Below are 9485 nucleotides of genomic sequence, written 5' to 3' on the forward strand. Positions count from 1 at the left end.
CCGACTCCCCGGGGCCGGGGCCCGGAGCACAGCCCCACGCCTAAGAGGCCCGGAGCCTCCACTTTCTGTTGGAGGCCGAACGCCTCGGGTAGAGTAGAGAATTCAGAGGGTCGAAGGACGGGCAGAGGTCGGAGCCACGAGGCTGGTGCACCGACCACGGACGGCGCCCCTCCCCACGGCCACCCGAAAGGCCTCGGGCCACTCCACGCCCTGGCCCCGCGGCCGCGCCCCTACCCGGACCACCTCCTGCAAAGCCTCCTAAACTGAGACCCCCCCAGACCCCTGCACCTCCCCCTGCGCAAAGAAAAACGTGTACGTGGTGTGCGGCCAGGCCCGACCCGCTGACCCCCAGACTAGGGTAAAGAAAGGCCGCTGGACACCAGACACATCAGGACACTAAGTCGCCTGAGAGGCAAAGCCTATGAAGAAGCGGGCCGCACTACTACCCTGGCTGCAGAGCCCGGAGAGACCCCCTGGCTGCCCCCACGGGGGCTCCCCACCTCCTGCCTGGCTCTGCTCCACACACTGGCCTGAGAGAAGCTGGATACCAAGCCCCTTCGAACCTGCGTCTACACTGAGAAAGGTCTTCCATACCTGTTGAGGCAGGCCAGGAACCCGAGGTTTCCAACCACCTTCCCACCCTACCCCCCACTTTTTCACTTTACAGCTGGTTGTCGAGCTGCAAGCATACTTTTATTCCTACCACTAGAATATATATATATATATATATATATATATTTTTTTTTACCATTGCAGAAACTACCCTTAGCATTTTTTTAAGTTGGCATTCTTGTGACTTTAGGTTTAATTGAACCTATGAAGAGCTGCCGTATTTTTTCCTAATTCGTCCCTTGCTAGTTAGCTAACCAGGCGGCAAAATTAACATGACTTACTCCTAACCATGGATGGAAGCAAAGTACCTGAAAGATAATCTATGCAATACTTTTTTCTATTAACCCCTACCTTTGCATACCTTCACACACACACACACACACACACACACGCACACACACACACACACACAGTTTTTCAAAATCAAAATCAAAATGTAAAGGCTTGATAAAACTAAGTCATACATGCAGATGTCTTTCATCTATATTATTGTCTCTGCCCTACTTAATAAAAGGTACATAAAATGAAAATGACAAGTAGATTTTGGTATTTTTATATTGCCATTATTCGTAGTCATGAAAAACTATACAAATAGAGTAAATCATTTTCCCTTTAGAATATGTCCAAGCATACCCATAAAGTAGCTGAATTGAAGATTATTAGGATCTACAAAGATAATACAAAATGTTGAAAGGCTTTTGAATTAAAGGTTCTTAAAAGGATTACATAATGTATTTTGTGTCAATTAAATGTTAATACTTTCTGATTTCTACTTTGGAAAGCCACTAACCAGGCCTCTGTCCTTAACACATCACAGACCTTTCAGTGTTAGAGCATTAGCTGGCATTTGAAAAATTCCCTGGTGTCTGAATCTGTTTAAATAGCAACCTATCAGACAGCAAGAAAAAAAATTTACATTTATTAACGTAAACTTGAGATTTACTTGCTCCATCAACTTCAAAATTAAGCTATTTATTAACTATTCATCAGCCTTTGCTTCATTAGCTAGTTTTAAAGAAGCAATATATTTGAGGCAATCAAATTCAAATAAACTAAATTTTGGTTGTTATGTACTTCTAATGTCTAACAAAATTACTTACTTTCCACCCACTTGGCTTTTATGGACCTAATGGAATTTTTCTCAGTCTATAGACCACACCAATTTGCATGACTGTTTTAATGGTGTTTTTACAGATAAGTTTATATTTGCACATAAGGACAAAAAGGTGAAGTGAAATTTGGTCCCAATGGAAACCTGTTAGGTTCCCTGAACATATGGCTCATTGGGCTGTTACTTCCTTTTTGAGATCATTTTCCAAGATTTTTTAATATATACATCAATTTGACACCAGTTATAGAGAAAATATATTGGCTTTGAAGATGCCTCCACCTGGGGCATATCTCTTAATAACTAACCATGGAGTCAGGGGTACCTCTGCATTTACAGGTTTCTGGAGAACAAGGCATAATTTGAAACCAGACAGCCCTGACAGTTGATTTACAGTCTCTAAAATTAGGTAGGTCTTTGGATTCTTAGAATACTACAGCCACAGTAGTTTGATTAATACCGTTGAGGGGTAACTACCTAAAACACTTCTTCAGATGGCTGTACATTTGGAAGCCATAGTCTTAACAATGATTTCTCTCAATAGATACACATGATGTAGGTTTCATTTGCTGAAAAAGTGGGGTACCAGCTTAAGACTTAAGGGGAAAATCACAGCACTGAAAAAGATGTAAAATGTTCAATTGGTTAACGGGGGGGGGAGGGAACTATGCTAAAACATGCGCCTATTCCCATTATGCTTAATTTACTATTCAAAACAAGTTTTTCCTAATAAGCTCTATTGTTTCTTTCTGTTTTGTAAAATTTAATATGTGTGAGACAAAAACCAGATTCTGAATGTGAATGAAGTCTGTTTAGGAAAAGATTTTTGGAACTTATGGCTCAAGAAGGGCATCAAATCAAAAGAAACATGGACTTCAGTCATTGATAAGATATATGGAGTCAAGTGTCTGAGGTCATTTCTAGAACCAGTTACAACCATGTTGCCAACTTCCTGCAGCCTGGCAGCTCTCCTAGAAGAACTCATACACTTACAGTACACCAAGCATGAAAATATTCAGAATGGTGATGCCATGTGTATTTCACAAATTGCTTCAGCTTTTGTTTTATTGTTGTCTTTTCTTCTGAGGACTCAGTCCCCCAAATAGAACTTAAGTAAAATCAGTCATCCCCTTGTCTCTTGCATACAGAGATGGTCACATCTCTTCTCCAGACTCTGTCCCTGACCACAGAATTCCTTCATGTTTAAACAGTCTCCCACATTTGGATGACTCCTTTTGGTCCAGGATACCTGAACAATCTAAGGGAAGCCCATGAACACAAAACTGTCCTGCAAATAGTCTTCGGAGCAAGTGTATAAAAGATGAATTGTCGCTCATCTACTAGTTCAAGAAATAGTTGCTTTAAAATAACAAGCTATTAAGGATAGTCTAGTTCATTTTTCTTTTCATGAGGGCAAAAAAATAAAGAGAATGAGTTTTCAAACCTATTTACATAGCTGGAACTTAGCTCAGACTTTCAATCCATAATTTGTCTATAACAACCCTCACCTTAGAAAAGATGGAGACTTTTCCCCTGGCTTTGGAGCTAGTTTCATAGGAAGCTTAAATCATATCCAAAGAGCTTTTACCCTAATGATTATGCTAAACAACAGAGACAGAAAGACAATTTGACAATAGGGTGAGCTTCACTACTTAGGGATAGGCAGTTTATTACAGCACTGACTAGGGCCCCAGTGCATTTCTGCTGGAAATAGAGGTACCTCAGTCACTGAGGGGTGAGCGTTTCCCAGGCCAGCTCAGATGGGGAAAGAGCAAGTATTGGGATATAGTATGGTAATGCAGGAGTGAAGATACAAAGATTTGTACTTCTAAAGTGTGAAGTTAACCTATACCCTAACCCCCAAATCATAATGCTAGCTTTTGATGCTCCATATTCGAAACCAGAAGTTAGAGTTTGGGAACAACAACAACAAAATCAGCATAAACCAGTGTATTTTCTGAAACCACCCTTCATTTTCTGAACCAAACTAAGTATTTCGTTTGGCTTTTCCTTGCCGAAGAAAGCCCTGTGGCTCAGAGGGAGGTCTCAGGCTTATATTATCTTTTCTCAGTGTTGGTGAATCAACTCTGAAAACAGCTCTCATTAGACAAATAGTTTCTCCGTTTGCAGTTGTTAAATAGCACTAAGTGTCAGTGATAAAGGGGCATCCTGTGTGGGTGTATTCCTACAACTTCAAGCAATTGGCTTAAAAGGCAGCCTAGCTCACTAGGAATCCTAAGTATCCGCAAGGGTGATAAAGCTTGCTTGAAAAAGCTCTCTCTAACCAGGAGTGGGGAAGAAATGTACACAGCAGGCTTCCTCCATGAAGTAGCCTTTTTACACAACACACACACACACACACACACACACACACACACTAGGAAAAAAGTAGCTGTTGAGGGATTTCTTTTTCCTGAGGTTTTACCAGTGGTGTTTTGAAAGTCTTTTCTTTCAGCATCTCCATGTTTTTGTCGTTTTGTTTTTTTCTATTAGAATCTTTGATAACTTTCTTTTTTTTTTCCAGATTTTTCTCTTCCCTACCACCTTTAAAGTTTTCAAGTTCTAACTTTGGTTGTTTTCTTTTTTCAAAGTAACTAAATAGTATAAATAGTAATGTGCCTCTATGGAAAATGTAGATAGATAGATATAGATAGATAGATAGGAGATATGCTATGGTACCTTGTACTGGCTAGTAAAAGAGCACTTCTGTGTGAGACCCAGTAAGCCAACCTCAGAGAAGAAATGGTGGTCCATTTTCTTCTGAAGAGGCAACAGTGCTATTGTCACTTCCTCCTGAAAGGAAGTAGGACATTCCCAACTTGCTTCATTCATTTCTTCCTCTTCTACAATGTGTTGGAATAAGAATGCCATAATTAGGCAGCTTGCTTTCTTCTTTAAGAATTTCCACACGCACACACACACACACACACACACACACACACACACACACTCATACATTAAAAAAATACTGAATGTAAGGCTACATCAGAAAACAAGCCTTGTTTCTTGTATAATTTCTTCAATAAAATATTTTTAGGTAGGACTGAAGGTTTAGCCAATAAAAATATAAGATGCCCTGTTAAATTTGAAATTCAGAGAAACAACAATATTTTTAGGATAAATATGTCCCACTTAATATCTGGCAACCTTATGTTTATCATCCCATTAACTTTGAAAAAGTCTTAATAGATTCTTCTCTAGTGTGCATGTTGAGCGATAGGTATGGAGCCTAATATCTTCTTTTCTATCTGAAACTTTCTGGTTTCCTTTCTCTTTCCATAAAGTCTCAGCTCCTCTGAAGTATCTCAAAAGCGTTTAGTGTACATACCACTCCTCTGACCTGGTTATACGAGGTTTTGTGTTGGGTATAAACATGTGCTTATGTAGTCTCTTGTATGATATGAGCTTTTACAATACAGACTGACTAGTGACTTCCTTCCTCCAGAGTTTAGCATCTCTCTTGCTTCTTCTTCTATGCTTCTCAGAAGCATACACCTGAGAATTTTTGACTCACCTCTGAAGTGAGGTTTGGCAATGGGTCCCTTGAAGGCATATGGATAAAGAAAGGAGAAAGCAAGATAGGGCTCTCTGATTCCTTTCAATTCCGTGCTGCAGGACACACTAAGGGGGAAGACCTGTGCAGGCCCTTCTCTGACACCTGGCCCAAAGGCCTCCTCTGGGCACTTGGTAGTCTGTTGCCCTGCAGAGGAAAAGCCTTGAGCCTGGTCACTCTGTGCCCAGCAAGCAACCCAGGGACACACTGCCTGACATGCCCCAGGTCAGGAAGGCTAGGTGATATAGGCTGGTGGTCAGACTTTTCCTGGCCAAAGTGGCAACCACCTCAGGCCTTGCTTCAGCCAGGCAATTCTTTCCTTCGTTTGTTGCATTGTTTGCATTAATATGAATATCTTGTTCTGTTTGTTTTGTCTCCTGGGAGCCAATAAAGCTGTGAGTTTTTTCTTTACACCAAGTGCAGCTCTACGGGCGATCAATCAATGGGTAGTCTTCAGATAATCTGTGAGAGTGAGAAATCTAATAAAGCTAGCAACTAAAAAAGGAAAACAAAATCTATTTTTCTGTTAGGTTAACTACGTCAGGACTGGTGTATTCCACTTCCACTTGCGGTGGGTTTAACATGGTTTTGTTTGTTTGTTTGTTTTGTCTATGGATTTGAATATCAAGAGGAGTGGAGGAGCTGAGGGAAAACCATTAAAGAGGGATGTTTAGGAGTCTTAATATTTTCTGGTACTTGGCGAAGCTTGCAGGAAGAGGAAGAATTTTTCTAATGTCCCCCAAACAAGAAAGATGTCAGATTGTAATAAAATATGCTTTGTCTCAAGGTCCTCCAGCAGTTTTCCAAAAACACAGGAAGCATAAATTAGTGAAGTAAAGTAAAACAATGAGAATAAATCAATATATTACTAGTGTCCTCTACTCCTTTCACTTATCTCTCAGACAGCCTCCTAAATGCATTTTCTGGAAGGCCCCTTACCTTTCTTGCTAACACAAGAAGGATAAGGAAGATCTGCTTGGGCTGCTGCATGTTCCTCACAACACAACGCAACCTAAATCATTTATAAACAGATCAAAATAACAACCTGAATTATCTAACATTAACAGCTGAATTGAAGAGCCCAGGATTATGTGATGAATTGTTAAATTGCAGTAGCATTGTTTTGGATTGCTAATTAAAAAAAAAATAAGCAAAACCCCATGACTCTAGATATGACAACTGAAAATACCCACAAATTATTTAATAAATGAAGTGTCTAACAACTTTAACACTTCCTGGTCGCCTTGTTAATAAATGTAATTTGAGATAGATTTTAAAAATCTTCAATCTAAACAGTGAATTCATTACGCACCATTCAGATCCCTGGATGCCTATGGACTTCTTGGAATTAGGTGTTAAATAGACAAAAGTGAACCAAACTGCCTTTAAAAGCACAGCATGACCATGTAATTCTTTTTCCAGTTTGTGGTAAAAAATGATGAAACTTCTTTCCAAGTAGCTATCACCCAGATTTAGTGTGAAAAGTAGTGTAATTGTAATTCACGCCATCAGGGTCTATCGCTGATAGACGATCAGCTGTTCTGTGGTGGGGAGAGGCTTTCTTTTCAAATAGGAAAGCTGCCAAGTGCTCTGCGATACCTCCAGCAAGCTTATCGGATTGAGTTCAGAGCCAAAACAGCAGCTGCACACATATGCAAATTGGCAATTAATAGTATAACATTCTGCAAAAAAAAAAAATGTTTAAAAAAATTTAAGAAAATAGAGAGAGCTACCTGAACGTTAACCTTCACTGTAACTGGGACTTTTAAGATGAATGACTAAGGATTAATTACCCTCTGGAGAGGACTTACTTTTTATTATATTCTCTTCTGCAGATCAAGTCTTTGTTGTCTTGCTGAGTTTTGTCTGTTTTATGGAACACAACAATAGGCTCTGTAAGAACTTAAAGATAACTAAAAGGCCCTTACATTTTGATTCCAGAAAAGGGGAGGAATTAAGTCATTTCCATTGATCATTCTTGCTATACACAGAGATCACAAAACCAGTGCTTCAGCATCCAGGTAAAATAGACATTTTGTTCTGGATGTCATCATCTCTTTCTACTACAGCTTGTGATGAGAACAAACTTCACATCCTGGGGGTGCTGCTTGCCTCTGTCTTAATTTCTGTCTGTCTTTTCCTCCTATTGACAGCAATGCCATTTTGTATGCTTCGCACAGCAGTTTGCAGAAATCCAGCATGGTTTATGGTTTAGGTTGCCCAGCATGTATAAACATAGCACTCTAATATGGTTTTTTTTAATCAAATTGTTAAATTTCTTAACATCCCCCTCCTCTTTTCCAACATTTTTGCTATCTCTATCTGATACACAGATGTAGACACAGACACAGACACACAGACACACACATACACACACACACACACACACACACACGAGTGACTGGGAATAGGTAGACTACCTAAGACCCAAGAAGGGCTTGCCACTTTCATAGTAGCCATTCCCCAGTGTTTTGGGTGTTCCTCTTCTTCCTTTTTCTCTTTCCCTCTCATATGAAGGTGGTGTGACAAGCACATATTTCAGATGATCATTGACTTTTTTTTCTTAATCAGTGCCAGGGATCAAACCCGGGGCCTTGCCCAGGCAAGGCAAACATTTTATCCCTGAATCACATACAAGCCCTACTGCATTCTTAATAGTCATATTTCCATAGTTGAAGGTTTCTATTTTTGTGATGTTCTGTGACCCTTGTATTGGAAATTTTATAGGTGTTTCCAAACTCTAGGAATTTGGAATTTGGGTCAGGAACTTGATTGCCTAGTAAGTAAGGGTAATAGAGATTTTTCTTTTTCTTTGCTTTCTGTATGTGACAGGATGAGATTATCCCACACCTGGCTATAAGATGTACCATAAATATAGAATTGCAATAGTCTGTCTTTTTATCACTTGCATTTCTAGTATTGATATGTTCTATTTTTTGTAATCCACTGCCTTTAGTTCAAAAACATTCTTTTTCTTACATTTAAGGATACTTTCTTATAACCTGAAACAAAATTTACTTTATTAATTTTCCAGTTAAAAGGAACATTACACTTTCATTGCCATTATAGTCTTTGAAGTTTGAACGTTAACATTGTTATGGGGAAATACTCCACGTAGGGTTTAACTATGTTTGTATTTCTTGGTGGTGAAGGCGTTCTTTAACTGGGAATTAAGCATCCAGTCCTATTTGGGGCTCAGAAAAATTTAAGCCTCATGATAAGAAGTAAAAATTATATTCTCTAAGTAGTTAACTCTAGATCAATAGATTGCAATTTAAAAAAATGTTTCTGATTCGAAGAACTTTACCTGATTCCAACAGAAGCATCCTAGGCTGTGAAGAATAGGAAGAAAAGTCTAAAATTGATTGATAAGTATTGTTTTTCTCATCTTGTAGCCCACTTTGAATGCATTGTTAGACCTTTCCTTGTTTTTAAGATTAAATGAAGACTGATTTAAAAAGATAGAGCAAAGTCAATTGAAAAGTTGCTTCTGAATAAAACAGTAAACGGGGGAATGCCAACTTTCTTTCTCTATAACTTCATTAACATGGCTGTATAGACATTTGCATGTAAAATGTAGTTAACAAAAATTACACAGAAGTAAATTTAGTCCTCTAGTGCCTACCTCTATGGTGAAATCAGACCATTTGGCATAGTTTGAAGTCTTCCAAGAAGCCCGGTTTCCACCTGGAAAATAAATTACTAAATTTGAATGTGTTACTTATACTATGGTGAGTTGTCTATCTGTTACATTTTATTTTAGTGCACATACTAGAAATTGTATTTAGAGTGTTCTAAAATTGTCATCTGTCAAGGTAGAGAATTAAAGTAATATAATTATACTCAGAAAAAGTGTCTTACTTTACATTATTTTAGTGCTGTTACAAATTCGATACATTTTAAACTCAGAATGTTTATTGTAAGTTCATATGTTTGTCAAATCTTGACATTAATTTAAATTAGCTATAGCAAAGCTTATTTTCTCCCCTGTCTTTTTTTGGCATGGGGGTGCTGTCATTTGAACCCAAGTCTTCATGCATGCTAAGCATGTGCTCTGCCACTGAGCCATGCCTCTACTTTTCTTCACATTTATTAATACATGCATACATAATGCTTATACATAGACCAGTATAGCAAATATACACTATTGCAGTATCCGGGCAGTCTAACTTTGCTATAGCTTTAAATGATGCTTTGAATTTTTCATCACAA

This window comes from Dipodomys ordii, unplaced genomic scaffold (assembly GCF_000151885.1).
Source record: "Dipodomys ordii isolate 6190 unplaced genomic scaffold, Dord_2.0 Scaffold5, whole genome shotgun sequence".
Taxonomy (NCBI): Eukaryota; Metazoa; Chordata; class Mammalia; order Rodentia; family Heteromyidae; genus Dipodomys; species Dipodomys ordii.